The following is a 19597-nucleotide window of genomic DNA, read 5'->3' as shown; positions in this document are numbered from 1 at the left end:
AGTCTATGCAGGTTTTTGACAGAAGAGTGATGTGACTTAACTTACCTTTCAAAAGAATCAATTTGACTGCGCTTTTGGGGCAAGGGTGGAAGCAGATTAGTTAGCATGTTATTGTAATGACCAGGGTGAAAGATGATGGTAGTTTGAATCAGAGTGGTAAGCAGCAGAGGTGGTGAAAAGTAGCCAGATTCTGGATGTATTAGAAATTAGAGCCCATAGCGTTTCCTGATGGATTGGGTATGGTATCTGCAAGAATGAGAAGAGTAAAAAGTGAACCCATCTTTTCTGATTGGACCAAGTTTGAGTTGCTAGTGGCTAAGTGTGGAAGGCTTCAAGGTAGAGGCATGTAGGGGGTCAGAGGATAATGATAGCACTTCGGAAAGGTTAAATGTGGTTGAGATGTTGAATAAGCCTGGAGATGTCTGATTGGAGATATAAAGTAGAGATTTCCCTGCATTTGGATGTTATCTAAAGCCTGAGACTGATGAGAGCTCCAAGAAATAAATGTATACAGAGAAGAGAAGAGAAACAAAGACTGATCTGTGGGGCACTCAGACATTGAGAGATTGGGAAGGAGAGGGGGCAACCATTAAAAGAGACCAAGAAGGAGCTCCCAGGGAGGTAGGAAGAAAACCAGGAGCTGTGATACCCTGAAAGCCAATCAAGAGTTTGAGGGAAGGGATTAGCTGAGTCCAGGGCTGCTGAAAGGTCAAGTAAAATGAAGAGTGATAACTGACCATGACTTTGGCAATGGGGTGTCATTGATGACCTTGCTAAGAGCAGGTAAGTAGCATAAAATGGATTATAATGTATTTTGAGAGAATTAGAGGAAGGATGGAGATGGGAGCATAGGATTTTTGTGCAAAGGGGAACAAGAAGACATGGGGATAGTAGTGCTAAGAATGTCTCTAGATGGCACTTCCATCTATGTCATAAAGACCATATTCATTGAATACAGTGCCAATGCCCCATTTTTATCCCCATGACTCAACAAAGGTCTTTCCAGTTTATAGAAGCAGTTTGGGATTTGTATTTACGACCTTTGATGGTTACCTGCACGTCCATTGCTGGCAACGGACTTTGTTATTAAAACCTGACTCCTAGGCTAAGGGAGCTACACTGTGGTTTATTCTTTACTTACTTGGATAAACTAACTTGTAATAGAAATATACTTTGGTAATTCTGAAATGTGTGCTTTTTAAACAAAATAATCTTAAAAGCAATACGGAAGTATGATTTATTAATTTTAAATTAAAATGTTTAGATCTTGTTGAAAGAAAAATGGGAGAAATAACAGCATGTTTGCATGCTCATGAGAAGGATTCAACAGAGAAAGAAAATTAGTGATGTTGGAGAGAGAGGTATCAAATTTAGTGCCCAAGGGAAGGGACATCGCTGTAGTCTAGACAGAAGCACGGATATAGTACAGACGTGTGGGTGCAGGTTCTAAAGGTGGATGATCGAGAGGGTGAGTGTCTGTTGAGGCTTTCTTCTGGTTGCTTTACTGTTCTTCAAATAGAAAGTAAGGTCATCTACTGAGAGTGAAGATTCGGGAAGAGGTGGTAGCGGTTGGAGGAGAGAAAACGTGTGAGTAGTTAAATAAGGGGTAAGCTTGTCTGGCTGCCTTGAAGAGCCCATTTAAAGTTTCTGGTCATACATTTAAAGTGAAACCAGCCACTAGGTTGTATTCATTGACACAATGGAGACATAGAGCAGGTGCAGAGAAAGATTTAACTAGAGTTGCAGATTATCCAATGGGTATAATAAATAGTAGGAGGAAGAGAGTGGTGAATGCATGCTATAAAGGTATTATTATAATGGTTGACCACAGAATTTTAAGCTGGTAAGTAGAGAAGAGAGGAAATCAAGATGATTGGGGGGAGTGAAAAGTAGTGGGATCAGTAGCTTGGAAATCTTTGGATTAAATTCTCGTGGAAGTGAGCTGAAAGATAAGGGGTGGTGGTCAAAAACATAAGCGGGTTATAGACTGTAAGAAGTCATTTCCAGCCCTGACAGGTTTGGCTCAGCGGTTAGAGGATCAGCCCATGGACCAAAGAGTCTTGGATTTGATCCCAGTCAAGGGCACGTTCCTCAGTTGCAGTTCAGTCTCCGGCCCTGGTGTGTGAGAGGCAACCAATCAGTGTGTCTCTCTTGCATCAATGTTTCTCTTTCTCTCTCCCTCCCACTCTACCTGAAGACAAATGGAAAAATATCCTCTGATGAGGATTTTTTAAAAAAGCCATTTTCATGACTCAGATCAAAGGATAAATCCATTTTATTTCATTGATTCCATTATTGATATTTTTTGGGGTGAGCCTTCTTTTTGTGTTTGTATAGGAGGTGGTATGTTGATGGGTAGTGAACTAAACCACAGTGGTTTGGAAGTTGATTCTAGTCTTAAACCTTTCAGCAGCTGGCTCTGAGACCTGGGACATTTCCCTGTGTAGATGTCAGTTTCCTTGCTTGTAAAAAAGAAGGTAGACGTCCCTGTCTCAGAACAGCCATGCAGTAGGCCAGCCTTCACAGCCTTCAAAACATCTCACCTTGTGGGGAAGAATCTCACTCAGTAAACTCTAGTAGTATGTTATCTCTGCTCATTTTATCTTCTATCTCAGATGGTAGCCTTCTGTTTTTTTTTTTCTATTCCCTGTAAGTGACGAGGTTCTGTGGTTGTTTTCTATGGATAGCTGCATAGTTGTGATAAAACTTTTCCCCCTTGCACTGACCCTATCTCTGACTATCCCATGTCCAAAGAGAACTCTACTAACTTCTGGCTCCTCTGGCTCTCTGATGTCTCCAGCTGCTGCTATGACTTAGCATTTCCCGAGGTACCAGCCTCAGCTATCTCTTCTCACTCTTGACTTTCCTTGAGTGAGCTCATTCAATCCCATGGCTGTACCATCTTCTGTGTGTCTGTGTTTCTAGGTCCATTTTTTCTGAACCCAGACCCATATTTCACACTTCCTACAATTCCTACCTGGATGTCCTCCAGGCATGTCACACATAAAACAAAATTCATCATCCTATCCTTAAACTTGCTTTTTACTTCTTATTATGTTTTTTAGCTTCTAATATCTGTATCTAAACAATTGTCCAGAAACCTGGAGTTATCCTCAAACTCTGCCCTTTCCCTGTACCCAATATTCAGTTCACTGTCCTATCTCTCCTACCCCAAATATATACTTTCCATCCCTACTGTGACTCCTTAGTTCTATCCATCACATCTTTCGCCCAACCTCAAATCCTTCTAATCCAGTATGCACACCTTAACAACATTTAATTCCCTAAAACACACACTTGCTCACCTCATTTCCCTGATCGATTGCCTGAAATAAATCTTCATTTTCTGTGGAATACAGTCCAAACTTTTTAGCATGCCACAATCTGAGCCCATCTTACATTGTTCTATTTTAGTACACAGCTCCCCACTAATTGCCAAAGGAATGCATGCTTAATGCAGAAAATCTGGAAGGCTGGGAAGCAAAAAGAGATTAAAACAAAATTACACATAATTTCACCACCCAGAGGTGATTAGTGTGAACATTTTCGTTAATGCTATCCTTTTGGTCTTTTTTATAACCATATGGACACATGCAAATGCCTTTTATTTCATACTGAACATTTAAAAAAATTATCTTTATTGCTGAAAGTATTACAGATGTCTCCCCCTTTTCCCCATTAACTTCTACTCCCTTCCCACTTCCACTCCCTTCCTGCCTTACCCACAGCATTGTCTGTGTCCATTGGTTATGCATATATGTATATAAGTTCTTTGGTTTATCTCTTCCTGCACACCCCCTTTCCTCTGAGGTTCATCTGTCTAACAATCAATTTGTACTTCTTAATACCTCACCTTTATTACTCATCCTCACCACCCCCAATCTGGCAACCAACAAAAATTCTCTGTATCCAGAGTCTGTTTCTGTTCTGCTTGTTCATTTGGTTTGTAGATTCAATTGTTGATAGACATGTATGTACTGCCATTTTATTGTTCATATATATATATATTTTTTTAATCCTCACCCGAGGACACCCTTCCATTTTTTGCACAGATAGAGTGGGAGGGAGGGAGAGAGAGAGAGAGAGAGAAACATCGACGTGAAAGGGACACATCGAGTGGCTGCCACCCAAACGACCAACCAGGGCCCGGGACAAACTGCAACCGAGGTACATGCCCTTAGCGGGAACCGAACCTGGGTCTCTCCAGACCGCAGGCCGATGCTCTAACCGCTGAGCCAAGCCGGCCAGGGCTATTGTTCATATTTTTTATCTTCCTTTTCTTCAAGAAGACTCTTCAACATTTTATGTAATACTGGTTTGGTGGTAATGAACTCCTTTAGCCTTTTCTTATCTGGGAAACTATTTATATGTCCATCATTTCTAAATGATAGCCTTGCAGGATAGAGTAATTTTGGTTGTAGCTCCTTGCTTTTCATCACTTTGAATATTTCTTGCCACTTGAAACTTTGAAACTTTCTAGCCTGCAAAGTTTCTTTTGAGAAATCAACTGACAGTCTTATGGGAGCTCCCTTGTAGGTAACTAACTGCTTTTCTCTTGCTGCTTTTAAGATTCTCTCTTTGTCTTTAACCTATTGCATTTTGATGGTAATGTGTCTTGGTTTGGGTCTCTTTGGGTTCCTTTTGTTTGGGACTCTCTGTGCTTCCTGGACTTGTATGTCTGTTTCCTTCTCCAAGTTACGGAAGTTTTCTGTCATTTTTTTAAAACAGGTTTTCAATTTCTTGTTCTCTTTCTGGCACCACCATGATGCAAATGTTGGCATGCTTGAAGTTGTCCCAGAGGCTCCTTACACTATCCTAATTTTCTTTTTTTGAATTCTTTCTTCTTTTTGCAATTCTGATTGGGTGTTTTTTGCTTCCTTATATTCCAAACCGATGGTCTGATTCTCAGCTTCACCTACTCTACTATTGATTTCCTGTAAATTATTCTTTATTTCAGTTAGTGCAGCCTTCATTTCTGATTAGTCCTTTTTTATGCTGTTGAGGTCCTCACTAAGTTCCTTGAGCATCCTTATAACCAGTGTTTTGAACTCTGCATCTGATTGATTGCTTATCTCCATTTTGTTTAGTTCTTTTCCTAGAGTTTTGTTCTGTTCTTTTATTTGAGACATATTTCTTTGACTCCTCATTTTGGCTGCCTCTTTGTGTTTGTTTCTATGTATTAGGTAGAATAGCTACATCTCTTAGGCTTGGTAGGGTGGTTTATTGTAGTAGATGTCCTGTAGGGTCCAATGGCATAGCCTCCCAGCTGGGCACTCGAGGTGCACCCCATGTGAACTATACACCCTTCAGTTGTATTTAAGTCTTGATTGCTGATGGCATGTCAATGGGAGGGATTTACTCAAGTTGATCAACTTCAAGGACTGGCTATGCTTACTGACCACTGACCTCTGACCACCTTGGAGGATCAGCTGTGCAGGAGCACACCACATAGAGCAAGACTTATTTCAGGAGGGCTCTGGTACACACTGAACCCACTCCTTAAGTGTGTTGCTTGTGGAGGTGGTTGGGTCATGGTGCTTTGGCATGGTCTGAATCTGTCCACTGGGTGTGCTGGCTCTGGGGCCTCTCAGGAGATTCAGGCCAAGGTCAGCCAATGCCTGTGTTCTATGTGGGGCCACCAGGCATAAGCTACACGTGTACTTCTTGTACTGGGCTTGGAGATGCCCAGGAGAGTCAAGCTGTGAAACAAGGCCAGCTGCAGCTAGTGCTGGGCCTGGGGCCACTTAGTGAGAGGTATGGGGCTTGCTGAGGCCAGATGCTGCCTGTTTGAGAGATTTTAGGAAAATCTGAAGAATGAGCACAGATAGGCTATTCCTATGGCAAAGTCATTGGAAACAACTTAGATGGGCCCAAAGTTGGGTCAGCAGGGCCTCAGGGAATCACCAGGGTTGGGCAAACAGTATGAGCCAGGTTGCTCGAGTCCCAGATATAGAGCCCATCTGCAGGCCCTGTGGGGGAAGGGCTCACTAAAAGAACAACTGCCTCCCACAGCATGACAGCAGGTCTGTTTGAGAGAAAGCTGCCCCTCCAGCTATTGCCCCTGATGCCAAACAATGCAATTCTTCCCCCTATGTCTCTGGTGCCTTTCAAGCTCCCTCCCCTGCACTGGAGCACAGAAGGAGCAAGTCCCGAGCATGGGCCCTTTAAGAGGAACTGCCTGGGGCTCCAGAAACCTTGGCCTCCTTCAGCCTCAGTTCCCACTGGTTTTATAGCCAGAAGTTATGAGACTGGAACCTGAGCTGGGCGCCTGGTGTGGGACAGGAACCCCTTGCTCCTCCAGGAGGCTCTTGACAACTGAGGTACCCCTCCTGATTTTTATTCGTCACAGTGGGTGTAGGACCAGCCAGTCCATGCCTCTGCCCCTCCTACTAGTCTCAATGTGGCTTCTTTAATTTCGTAGTTGTAGGACTTCCATTCAGCTGGATTTCAGAAGCTTCTGAATGATGGTTGTTCTCTAGTTTAGTTGCAATTTTGATGTGATTGTGGGAGGAGGTGAGTACCGTGTTTACCTGCTTCGTCATCTTGACTGGAAGTCCGGTATGTTATTCCTCATGCTGAGCATTTGTCTCACTGGTCTATATATTAGTAATAACTTAATGTGTGCCTAGTCTCCCATATCTTTAAGCACCTTAATCAACTTAAGTTGTTGGATTTTTAGTCCAATTTTTTTTAAATTTCACATCCCTACAAGGCCTCCGCAAACCCTGGTCATAGTCTCATTAAGCAGCTCAATGTTTTCAGACCCTCATTGTCCCCATTGCACTATGGCCCTGAATGGCTGCCTCTCCTGTCCCTTCATCATACTCTGGAAAGCTCCCATTTATCTTTAAAGGCTGAATTGAAACGCTCTGTCCTCTGTAAGGCTCCTGATTGCTTCGGGCTTATTCTCCCTCCATGCTTCTGTAATACTGTGTCCTCACCTGGCTCCAGCATTTAGCACATTATTCCGGACATGGGGAGGGCGGGGACTTATCTTTATTTACTTATTTTCCTCTTAGGCAAAATGACTAGTACATTTTGAGTGCTCAGTCAAGTTTACTGTACTAGTGCCTGAATGATTACAGTTGATTATTTTCACACAGAAAGAAAGAGTGCACGAAGGCGGTGACTGGAGGGAAATAAGGAAAATTTGCTAGCTATGACGGACTCAAGCAGATGTGCTTATTCAGAGAAGGAGACTACATCGAATGGTGTTTGATGATCACTTTACCTTTGTGGTGGTAACTTCTGCATTTGTGTCTTTCCTGTTTCCTTCATGATGTTTTCTGAACTTGAATGAGGGAAAAGGCGATATTAAAAAATACAGAGTAGTATAGAGTTACCAGAATTATACAAAGAAAATGAATCCCCTCCCGCCCTCGAAGTGGTTACTATTGGTCTTCATGGTACAGTATTGATATAACCCTTAAGCACTCTAACTGGGGTAAGTCATAAAGCTGTCTCTTAGGGTGAAATTAATGCACCGAACATTTCTCCCACCTCATATTCTGTTTACACTCTGATAATAAGCTTTATGCTTCTTTGTACATGATAAATAGTATTTTGTAAACAGTTATAATACCATTGGTATGTAGTATTGAGAAGTCTTTGTAACAAAGTTTTAAACTATGACATATAAGGACTATGTTAACCCTGAATATCATTGTACATGCTATTGATGTTGGATAATGTGGTAGTTTCTACACTGTTGATTTTGATGCATATTTTTCATTTAAAATGTAAATTTACATATAAACTGGATATCCACATTATAAAATACTACTTCTAGTAGCTAATAAGTGGGTTTAACATTAAGTTCAAATATACTTTCTTTAGAAAGCCTATATAAGACTTGTTTAAGGCCATACGGTCTGTTGCAAAGACCACCAGATCCTGCTCTGCCACTTGTTAGCCTTTTAAATTTGTGTAAGTTGACCTCCCAGATCAACAATTTTGTTCCTGGAAAATGGAAATAATAATAGTTGCTTCACAGGTCACTGGGAAGATTATGTAAGATAATGTACAGCTTAATATGGAAGCTATTATGATTATGGAAGAAACCAATAGAATCAGTTTCATAATTTCAGAGAGCCTAGCTCACTTCAAAAAAAAAAAATCCAATGTTGTTCTTGGAACTGCTGCTGAAAATTGTGTTACAATAGTGGTAAAGGTAGTTAACTAGTTATTCAAGTTTACAATGGCTTTTATTTTTTAACGTTGCCTTCCATTCCTTACTCTTTTCTGGCTTGCTTAATGCTGTAACCAGAAGGGTTAATCCAAAAGAGAGAGGATAAATCTAGGGCCTATGGATGACAGATGAGTCTGTATGTCTGGAGATGAATATATCCAGACATCAAAATAGAGGGGAGTGTGGGGGTGGGGAGGGTGGGGAAATGGGGGCGAAGTGGGGGAGTGAAAGAAGGGAAGGCTGGAATCCCAGCAGAAGATGGGCAGCATGGGACGGGGTGGGTGGGGTTAGATAGGATTAAGAGGACAAAAAAGGTGGAAAGTGAAGGCTGAGAATTCATTCCGGATCCTTCTGTTGGAAATTGCATTGTTCCTTTTATATGTAGAGTCTTAAAGGAGAAGTTCCTTTTTTGGCTATTTATATAGCAGGAGACATAAGATATTTTATGTTCTACTTTAAAAAATATATCATTGTGTCATAAATATATTTGCATATTTCTTCATAGTCTTAATTAAGTATAATAGTTATAATTTTTAAGTTATATTTTTCTAACAGATACAGAGGAATATAGATAAAAAGGAAAATAATCCTGTGATCTCAACACAGCTACTGTTACTTTAATTAATTTCCTTCTACTCTTCCTAATGCATATAGGGCTTCACTTCTTGATTTACTAACAAATATAAACTACAGTGTAGCCATAATTCTCATATGTATACCATTTTGTGCCCTGCTTTGTTTCCACTTAACATTTTAGGATAAGCCATTGTCATGTTTTTGCACTTATCTGCTCTGAGAGGTTGGAATTAGATTCTCTTTCCAGAGGTCCTGGCTTCAAAAATGTGGGCAAGCTGGTTCTCAGTTATTTGAGACTAAAAAAAAAAAAATGGAGAGACCTGGAGGGCTAGGGAGGACTTGTTTAGTTTCTAGTCACAGGATGGCACTTGAACTAGCTCCAGCAAACATGGCAGCCATTGGAAGGATAGGGGGGTGGGGGTGCGCTCCTGTGGATTCTAAGGGTTACAGATAAAGTGGGATGAACTCGCATAAGTTCCTGAAGGGCTGCGGTGAAAATGCGAAGCCCTCTTTCTGGCCTCTTATCTCTTTCTCGGGCACGTGCTCTCCATTCTTCTCTCTTGCTGCAGGCTGGCTTTCTGTTTCCTTGTCCAAGTGGTTGAAAATAGCCTCTGCCAGCAGCTCTAGTGCTTATATGTTCTGTATTAAAGAGAGCAGACAGATTGAACAAGAACCTCTTATTTCCAAATCCAGATTCCTGGGGATAGGAACCTGGTCCAGTTTGTGCCAAGTGAACACTCTTGATCCTACTGACTGGTGGTTTGGGGCCGGGTCACGTTATGCAATCGTGGCTGCCAAGGGCGCTCTCCTGTAACCCTACTGACGGTGGGGGAACAGGAAGTTTACAGAGAAGAAAAGCCATTGGCCGGATACAACAGTCAACTTAATAGCTCTTTGGCTCACAAAGTTTTGTGTGAAAAGTTTTCCATATCAAATTGTAGGTTTCATTCAAGATTGATCTTTTCTTTTTTCTGGTCCTGATAGCCCGTAGAGTGTATCTAATATGTATTTAAGTTATAGATAGTGTGTTCCTACAAACTGAGAAAATCCAAGTGTCTATTTAGGGTACACATCTCAAGGGAGTTCTGTCTAAAAATTACCCAGCCAGTACTGCTGACTGCTTATTAAGTTTTATTGAAGTGCTACTGGTTACATTAAGTTTGGAAGAAATATTTCTTTTACTAGGTCAGATAGGGCAACACATCCAGTTCTTCAGACTATTGAGGATGACATTTAACAATGTATATTTTAACTAGGGACTGAATGTACACTCCTCTGTAGTCTGAGATTTTCTATATTTTGTCCTGGCCTAATACCAAGATGGCACTAGTGAGGTGTCAATAATGGTTTTGTGATCCTGAAAACCAGACATACTAAGAATTCTTTATCCCCCGAGAAAGCTAAGATTCCTAAGGGTGCGAGAACCTGCACATTTTTGCTTCTGACACCTTGCTAAGCCCCAGGTCCTGTGATTTTGCTGTCTCTGTTATGCTCTTGTCCTTTCCCACATTTAATCGTAGCCATTCCAGAGGCAAGGTCCGGATTGAATGAGTTGGGAGCTATGTGGAGCACCGTCTGCCCTGCAGGAGTTATGGTGGCAATTCTAAAGATTCCGTAAAATATCCACATCCTAAGGGCTTTTCAGAACAAAAGTACTAGGAGTTGAGGACTTTTAATTTCTCCTTTTTTAATTTATTGATTTTTTTTTGAGAGAGAGAAACATGAATTTGCTGTTCCACCCATTCATGCATTCATTAGTTGCTTCTGGTACGTGCCTCAACCAGAGATTGAACCTGCAACCTTGGCGTATCAGAATGATGCTCTTACCAACTGACCTACCTGGCCTGGGTGAGAACTTCTCATTTCTCCTTCATTTTTATAAAAATTGTGAGCACCTGAAGTGGGAGCTTCTTGTCTTGCCCTTTCTAGTCCTCATCCATGTAGCAGCCTTTGTGATCTTTAAAAAGCATTAACTGAATCATGCCATTCCTCTTGGTTAAAGACCTTAGTGACTTCCTATATCTCTTTTAAAAAACCATAGCCCTGGCCAGTTTGGCTCAGCAGTTAGAGCGTTGGCCCACGGACCAGAGAGGCCTGGGTTTGATTCTGGCTAAGGGCATGTACCTCGGTTGCAGTTTGTCCCCAGCCCCGGTTAGGGTCATGGGGGTGGCAACCAGGTGATGTGTCTGTCACATCGATGTTTCTCTCTCTCTCTTCCCCCTCTCTCCCTCCCGCTCTATCTGAAGATAAATGCAAAAATGTCCTTGGGTGAGGATAAAAAACAACAACAACAACTCTAAAACCCTAAACCCAGCCTAAAAGGCCTAGTAGGGTGGGGTTCTCCAGGTGGTACCACTCTTCAGTGCCCTCATTATGCTTTTCTCATACTGGCAAGTGCTCCACTCCCTTTCCTTTCTCTGGGCTGGTGAACAAGCCCCCCTCGTCCTGGTGTTACCTGGCTGGTGCCAGCCATCTCGCAGGTCTCATATTAAGTGCCACTGCCTCAGAGAGGCCTTCCCGGCTTTACACCTCTCTCATCTCACGCACGTTTTCTTTATAGCACTTACAACAAACTGTAGTTACCGTTAATGTTGCTTTTTGTGACTGTTTAACATCTTTCCTGTTCATTGGTCTCTTAGCTCCCTAAATGAAGGGATGGATCTATTTTGTTCAGCACTATGTACCAAGAACACAGAACAGTGTCTATGCACTCCATCGATGTTTGTTGCATGACTAAACTTTGTTAAAGATTGAGTAGACTTTTTTTTGTTTAATCAACATTTTATTTGGAATATTTTTAGACTTACAGAAACTGCAAGGATAATAGAGAGTTCCTGTATACCTCTCACCCGGTTTCCCCCATTATTATCACTTTACATTTCCAATGTATGTCAGAACTAAGGAGCTAATATCGACACATTACCATTAAATAAAATCTAGGCTTTATTTGGATTTCACTCATTTTTCCATTAAGGTTCTCTTTCTGTTCCAGCATCCAGTCCAGGATTCTGTATTACACTTAGTTGTACTGTCTCTTAAATAGGCTTTTAACACATTAAACTTGAAAGAATAGTTTCAATTTATAGGAACTTCCTGGCCGACTTTTTAGGGCTTGGGTCAGATCACATTTGAAAATTTAACCACTAGTGTTCAAGGTGACGTTGGATTAAATTCATGTTTGAAATGACCTATGACTTAACATGGTAATTACATAGTAACTTAGAGGACTATTATATAGTATAGAACAATACTTTTTAGCATTTCTGCTTTTTTACATTTTGGGAGACACAGAAATCTTCTAAATCTAAATAAAAGTATAAATTACTGCCCCCCCCCCAAATGCACACATACACCAAACACTTTCATGCGGTTTATTTTATTATACTAGAAACGTATTACTTCACAGGAATAGGCTATAGAAATAAAAATTCCAACCAATTGTATGTGTTTATTTTATTTTATGAGAATGTGTGCAAAATTTAATGGCAATGCCTGAAAAAATGGGAACAACTCAACTTTGTTAACTACAATAAATATGAAACTTACAAGGATATGAGGTAGCAAATAAGGTTAGAGACCCCATAACTTACTTTGCAGGAAGAGGGTGAATTTGTATCAAGATACACCAGAATTCTCACAGATGCTTGAAGGTGAGTTAACGTCACATCCCTTCATTTGTACTCAAGCGAGGTGAGATCTACATCATCTATGCTGTCCTTGTCAGCAGAGAAAGGAAGATGAAATCATGCTTCGATGTTAAGGTTGTCTAAGCAGAATTAACCTTCAAATGTATCCTGTAGTGAGATCGTTTGTCTGCACAGATGTTTTATGACATGTTGTCATTCTGGATCCTTATTTTCCTGAAGATCTGTGTTTCCAAAAAACTCATGGTTTTCAGCTGCATAATAATAGTGACTTTAAAGCTTCCAGTGAGAAAAATGTATCATGTTATTATCTATAAAGTAAACAGAGTAAAGAATCAACTTCTCCTCGCTGAACTGACTGTTCTAAGGATGGGCTTCCCTTTTCTCTCTGTTAAAAATGCAAAATTCAGCTGAGTAAATTTGAAGATCTAATTGGCTTTATTTAGTGATTCATGAATCAGGCAACATCCCACATAGCAACTAGAAGGGTACACCGAGGGGTTGGACTCTATAGAAGGTTTTTATAGTAAGAAGGGTAGGACAAGGGTGCTACTCACAAAAGAAAATAGTTATTTTTAGACCAGGACATCTTTTAGGGAATGGCAAGGGTTTTTTTTTGTTTGTTTGTTTGTTTGTTTTTTTGGTATGTGCCCCTAGCGGGAACCGAACTCGGGACTCTCTGGTCCGCAGGCTGACACTCCAACTGCTGAGCCAAACTGGCCAGGGCGGCAAGGGTTATTATCATCTAGATTACCTCTTCTTTCTATGGAGGATGGAGAGGGCCCACATGACAGATCACTTTACTGGTGCCTGACCAGAAAATTTCAGACTGATTGATTAGGGTTACCTTTCTGGGAGAGGTTGAAACTGCAATCAGATCATATGCTAAATTTAGGTTTGGTGTCATGGGGTTTTAGCATGAGTGATGCTATTTTGGGCCTGCGATTTTCTCTTTAACACCTCAAAGGTAATACAAGTGTTTTCCCAAATGCCATTCAAAGGTTTCAAGTCATGGTTTCTGGAAAGATATTAGCTTCCAGGTAGTCAAAAAGAATGCCACATTCTCCTCACTGGCTCTGATGGAGTTGATTTATTAAGGCAATTGCAAACGTTTCTTGTAGGATCGTTGACAGTATTTTGGATGTTTCTACATACTAATGTACTAGGCAGCAGGTTACACTGATATGCAAAGCTATTTTCATCACTAAAGCAGCACAACATCCTTTTCTCTCCAGCTACAGCTTGTTAGACATTGCAACCTTTCATGCTTCTCATAAGAGAGCCCTTCTCTGTAGATGATATTCACCCACATGACAGAAAATCGGGAGTTGGAAGCAGCATGAGATATAGTTATTTGCTAACAGAAAATAGCAGAGTTACTGGAATCTCCAGTGCTTTTATCAAAATTATGGCAAATGAGCAAGTTTGGGGAAAGGACTTTATTTTATAAAGGCATTGATTCCATTTTTATCTCTTGCTGCAGACCACAATCCAGTTTATCCTTTTCTGAGGCATACTGGTTCCCAAAGTTTTTCCGGGATGAATCTGTCCTCAGGTAAAGAAGCCTGAACTTACATAGGCTTAAGCAATGAGGAAATCCATTCTCTTTTATAACAGGGAGTTGAGAGGTGGGGTGGCTGCCTTAAATGGCTTATGCTGTAACAAGTTACAGATTCTAATCTTTTCTTTCCTGTTTTTCATCTCTTTGTGCATTGTACTTTGTACGATATTTTCTCGACTTTATTTCCAAACTCTTCTATTAAGTTTTTCACTTAGAGTTTCATTTAAGATTGTAGTAGCTTTCTTGTTTTCTTAATATTTTTAAAAATTATGACATCTTGTTTTTGTTTTATGCATAGAATAGCTTCTTTTATTCCCTGAGAATATTACCAACATGATTTTTGGAGTTTTCTTCTTTTGAATGGGTTGTTTCTTCCCAATTACTTTTATACATTTTTTTTTTCAATTTTTAGAGATCAATATAGTTTTTTTTTAAATCTTTATTGTTGGATGTAAAATGTATTACAGATGTTCCACATTTTTCCCCCATTGTCCCCCTCCTCCCCACTCCCGCCCCCCTCCCACCTTTTCCCATACTATTGTCTGTGTCCATTGGTTATGCATATAAGTTCTTTTGTTATTTCTCCCCCCCCCCAACCCCTTTCCCTTTGAGGTTTGTCAGTCTAGCAATGATTTGTGCTTCTTTTTATTTATTTATTTATTTATTTTTTTATTAATTAATTTTTGTTACAGATGTTTCTCCTTTTCCCCCCACTGATTCACCCTTCCCTGCCTCCCTGCCCTTTCCCCAGTTTGTTGTCCATGTCCACTGTTCATGCATACATGCATATAAGTTCTGTGGTTTATCTCTTCCCCACCACCTCTCTATTTAGGGGATTGTAAGTCTGTATCCCACTTCCGCGTCTCTGGGACTACCCCCTTCCTCAGACTGTTATGTTCATTATATTCCACAAATAAGTGAGATCATATGAAACTTGTCTTTCTCTGTTTGGCTTGTTTCAGTTAGGATGATACTTTCCAGGTCCCTCCATGTAGTCTCAAAGGATAAGAGGTCTTTCTTTCTTATAGCTGCGTAGTACTCCATTGTGTATATGTACTACTGCTTTTTTATCCATTCATCTACTGATGGACACTTGGGCTGTTTCCAGATCTTAGCTATTGTAAATAGTGCTGCTACAAACATGGGGGTACATATATTTTTGCTGATTGGTGTTTTAGGCTTCTTAGGGTATATTCCTAGAAGTGGGATCACTGGGTCAAATGGAAGTTCAATTTTTAATTTTTTGAGGTGACACCATATTGTTTTCAATAGTGGCTACACCAGTCTGCATTCCCACCAGCAGTGTACTAGAGTCCCCTTTTCTCCACACCCTCGCCAACACTTGTTGTTTGATGATTTGTTGATGGCGGCCATTCTGACCGGTGTGAGGTGATACCTCATTGTTGTTTTAATTTGCATCTCTCTGATGATTAGTGATGATGAGCATTTCTTCATATGTTTCTTAGCCATTTGTATGTCCTGTTTGGAGAGGTGTCTATTCATCTCCTCTGCCCATATTTTCATTGGATTCTTTGTCTTCCTTTTGTGGAGTTGTATGAGCACTCTATATGTATTGGAAATTAACCCCTTATCTGATATATCATTGGCAATTATGCTCTCCCATACAGTGGGTAGCCTTTCCATTTTGATGATTGTATCTTTCGCTGTGCAGAAGCTTTTGAGTTTGATGTAGTCCCATGTGTTCATTTTCTCCTTTGTTTCTATTGCCTTAGGTGATGTGTCAGTAAAAATTCTGCTGCGTATGATGTCTGAAATTTTGTTGCCCAGTCTCTTCTAGGATTTTTATGGATTCATGAGTTACATTTAAGTCTTTTATCCATTTTGCGTTTATTCTCGTGTAGGGTGTAAGTTGCTGGTCTAGTTTCATTTTTCTCCAGTAGCTGTCCAATTTCCCCAGCACCATTTATTAAAGAGGCTGTCTTTACTCCACTGTATGCTCTTGCCACTTTTGTCAAATATTAATTGAGCATATTGCCTTGGGTCCATTTCTGTATTCTCTGTTCTGTTCCACTGGTCTATATGCCTGTTCTTGTGCCAGTACCAGGCTGTTTTGATTACAGTGGCTTTGTAGTATAACCTGAAATCTGGTATTGTGATCCCTCCAACTTTGTTCTTCCTTTTCAAGGTTGCTGTGGTTATTGGAGGCCTTTTTTGGTTCCATATGAACTTTTGAAATAATTGTTCTAATTCTGTAAAGTATGCCATTGGTATTTTGATGGGGATTGTGTTGAATCTATAGATTTGGATAATATGGACATTTTAATGATGTTAATTCTTCCAATCCATGAATAGGGTATGTGCTTCCACTTTTTTATATCTTCCTCTATTTCTTTTTTCAATGACCTGTAGTTTTCTGCAAATAGGTCCTTTATTTCTTTGGTTAAGTTTATTCCTAGGTATCTTAATTTTTTTGCCGCAATGGTAAATGGGATTTTTTGCTTAGTTTCTCTTTCAGTGAGTTCATCATTGGTGTATAAGAATGCCATCGAGCCCTGGCCGGTTTGGCTCAGCGGTTGGAGCCAACCGCTCAGCGGTTGGAGCGGTTGGAGACCGCCTGCGGTCTGGAGAGACCCGGGTTCGGTTCCCACTAAGGGCACGTACCTTGGTTGCAGTTTGTCCCCGGCCCTGGTTGGTCGTGCGGGTGGCAGCCACTCGATGTGTTCCTTTCACGTCGATGTTTCCCTCTCTCTCTCTTCCTTTCTCTCCCTCCCACTCTGTCTGTACAAAAAATGGAAAAATGTTCTCGGATGAGGATTAAAAAAAAAAGAATGCCATCGATTTTTTGACATTAATTTTGTATCCTGCTACTTTGCCAAATTCATTTATTAAGTCTAGTAAACTTTTGATGGAGTCTTTGGGGTTTTCTATGTATAGTATCATGTCATCTGCAAATAATGACAATTTCACTTCCTCCTTTCCGATTTGGATCCCTTTTATTTTTTCTTCATGTCTGATTGCTGTGGTTAAGACTTCCAGTACTATGTTAAATAGGAGTGGCGAAAGTGGGCATCCTTGCCTTGTTCCTGTTCTTAAAGGAAATGCTTTTAGTTTTTGCCCATTGAGTATGATGTTGGCTGTAGGTCTTTCATATATGGCCTTTATTATGTCTAGATATGATCCCTCTATTCCCACACTGCTGAGTGTTTTTATCAGAAATGGATGCTGGATTTTGTCGAAGGCTTTTTCAGCATCTATTGATATGATCGTGTGGTTTTTCATCTTCATTTTATTTATGTAGTGTATCACATTTATGGATTTGCGAATATTGTACCAGCCTTGCATCCCTGGGATGAATCCCACTTGGTCATAGTGGATAATTTTTTTGATGTATTGCTGGATCCGATTTGCTAGTATTTTGTTCAGGATTTTGGCATCTATGTTCATCAGGGATATTGGCCTGTAGTTTTCTTTCTTTGTTGTGTCTTTTTATGGTTTTGGAATTAGAATTATGCTGGCTTAATAAAATGAGTTTGGAAGGCTTCCTTCTTCTTGAATTTTTTGAAATAATTTGAGGAGAATGGGTATTAGTTCTTCTTTGAATGTTCGGTAAAACTCCCCTGTGAAGCCATCGGGCCTGGGCTTTTGTTTGCTAGGAGAGTCTTGATTACATCTTCAATTTCTTCTGTTGTTATTGGTCTGTTCAAGTTTTCTATCTCTTCCTGATCTAGTTTTGGGAGACTATGTGTTTCTAGAAATTTGAATTTGTGCTTCTTAGTCCCTTCACCTTTTTCACCCATTCCCCCAACCCTCCTCCCAACTGGCAACCAACAAAATGTTCTCTGTATCTATGAGAATGTTTTGTTCTACCTGTTCATTTTGTTTGTAGATTCCATTGTTGATAGATATGTATTCATTGCCATTTTGTTTGTTCATATATTTTATCTTTTTCTTCAGAAAGACCCTTCATCATTTCATATAATAACGGTTTGGTGGTGATGAACTCCTTTAACTTTTTCTTGTCTGGGAAAGTTTTTATATGTCCATTGATTCTAAATGACAGCTTTGTAGGATAGAGTAATTTTGGTTGTAGGTTCTTGCTTTTCATCACTCTGAATATTTCTTGCCACTCCCTCTGGCCTGCAAAGTTTCTTTTGAGAAATCAGCTGACAGCCTAATGGGAACTCCCTTGTAGGTAACTAGCTGCCTTTCTCTTGCTGCTTTTAAGATTCTCTCTTTGTCTTGAACCTTTTGCATTTTGATGATGATGTGTCTTGGTGTGGGGTTTTGGGGTTCATCTTGTTTGAGACTCTCTGTGCTTCCTGGACTTGTATGTCTGTTTCCTTCACCAAGTTAGGAAAGTTTTCTGCCATTATTGTTTCAAACAGGCTTTTGATTTCTTGTTCTCGCTCTTCTCCTTCTGGCACCCCCAAGATACGAATGTTGGCACGCTTGAAGTTGTCCCAGAGGCTCCTTACACTATCCTCATTTTTTTTGGATTCCTTTTTCTTTTTGCTGTTCTGATTGGGCATTTTTTGCTTCCTTATATTCCAAATCGATGGTTTGCTCCTTGGATTTACGTATTCTACTATTGAAGCTGTGTAAATTATTCTTTATTTCAGTTAATGCCTCCTTCAATTCTAACTGTGTATCCATGATTTCTAACTGGTCCTTTTTTATGCTCTTGAGGCCCTCTCTAAGTTCACTGAGGTTCTCACTAAGTTCATTGAGCATCGTTATAAGCAGTATTTTGAACTCAGTATCTGTTAGGTTGCTTATCTCCATTTCGCTTAGTTCTTTTATTGGGGTTTTGTTCTGTTCTTTCATTTGGGACCTGTTTCTTTGTCTCCTCATTTTGGCTGCCTCCCTGTGTTTGTTTCAGTGTATTTCTTAATGAGAGATATGGGGCTCGCTGAGGCCAGATGCTACTCATTTGAAAGAATTTAGGAAAACCCTGAAGCAGGATCCAAGACAGGCCAATCCTATGGTTAAGCAAGTGGCAACAGCTTGGGTGGGCTTGAAAGTTGTGTGGGGTGGGGCCTCAGGGAATTACCAGGGCGGGGCTACCAGTGTGAGCCATGTTGCTGGAGTCCCAGATATGGAGTCTGTCTGCCACCCCAGGGAAGGGCTCGCCAAAGGAACAAAGGCTCTGACAGCACATTTGTTATGGAGAAAGCCCCCTCTCCAGCCATCGCTCCAGTGCTAAACAGCTCAGTTCTTCCCTGTATGTCTCTGGTGCCCCTCGAGCTGCCTCCCCTCCAAGCTTAGAGGGAGAGAGTTCGATAAGTCCATGCACGGGCCCTTTAGGGAGCTGCCTGGGGCTCCAGCCGCTTCAGCCTCCCTGAGCCTCAGTTCCTGCTGGTTTTTCCAGCCAGAAGTTATGGGGATTCTCTGCCTGGCACTGAAACCCTGAGCGGCGCACCTGGTATGGGACGGGGACCCCTCAGTCCTCAGGAAGGACCTTCCCAGCTGGGGGAGCCTCCTGATTTTTATCCTCCACACTTGGGTGTGGGACCAGCCTGTCACACCGGCGCCACCGCTCCTCCTACCAGTCTGGACGTGGCTGCTGCTTTAATTCGGTAGTTGTAGGACTTCCATTCAGCTTGATTTCAGGTGGTTTTGAATGATGGTTGTTCTGTAGCTTAGTTGTAACTTTGATGTGGTTGTATG

General features: G+C 40.9%; 1 protein-coding gene across 2 annotated transcripts in view; it reads left to right on the top strand.

Moving 5' to 3' along the window:
• Positions 1 to 19597, top strand: part of SLC35F4 (solute carrier family 35 member F4) — a 208093-nt gene that overhangs the window by 3728 nt on the left and 184768 nt on the right. The window lies entirely within an intron of this gene.

The sequence above is a fragment of the Molossus molossus genome, unplaced genomic scaffold, assembly GCF_014108415.1.
Source record: "Molossus molossus isolate mMolMol1 unplaced genomic scaffold, mMolMol1.p scaffold_m16_p_1, whole genome shotgun sequence".
Taxonomy (NCBI): Eukaryota; Metazoa; Chordata; class Mammalia; order Chiroptera; family Molossidae; genus Molossus; species Molossus molossus.
This window is presented reverse-complemented; position numbering and strand designations above follow the sequence as displayed.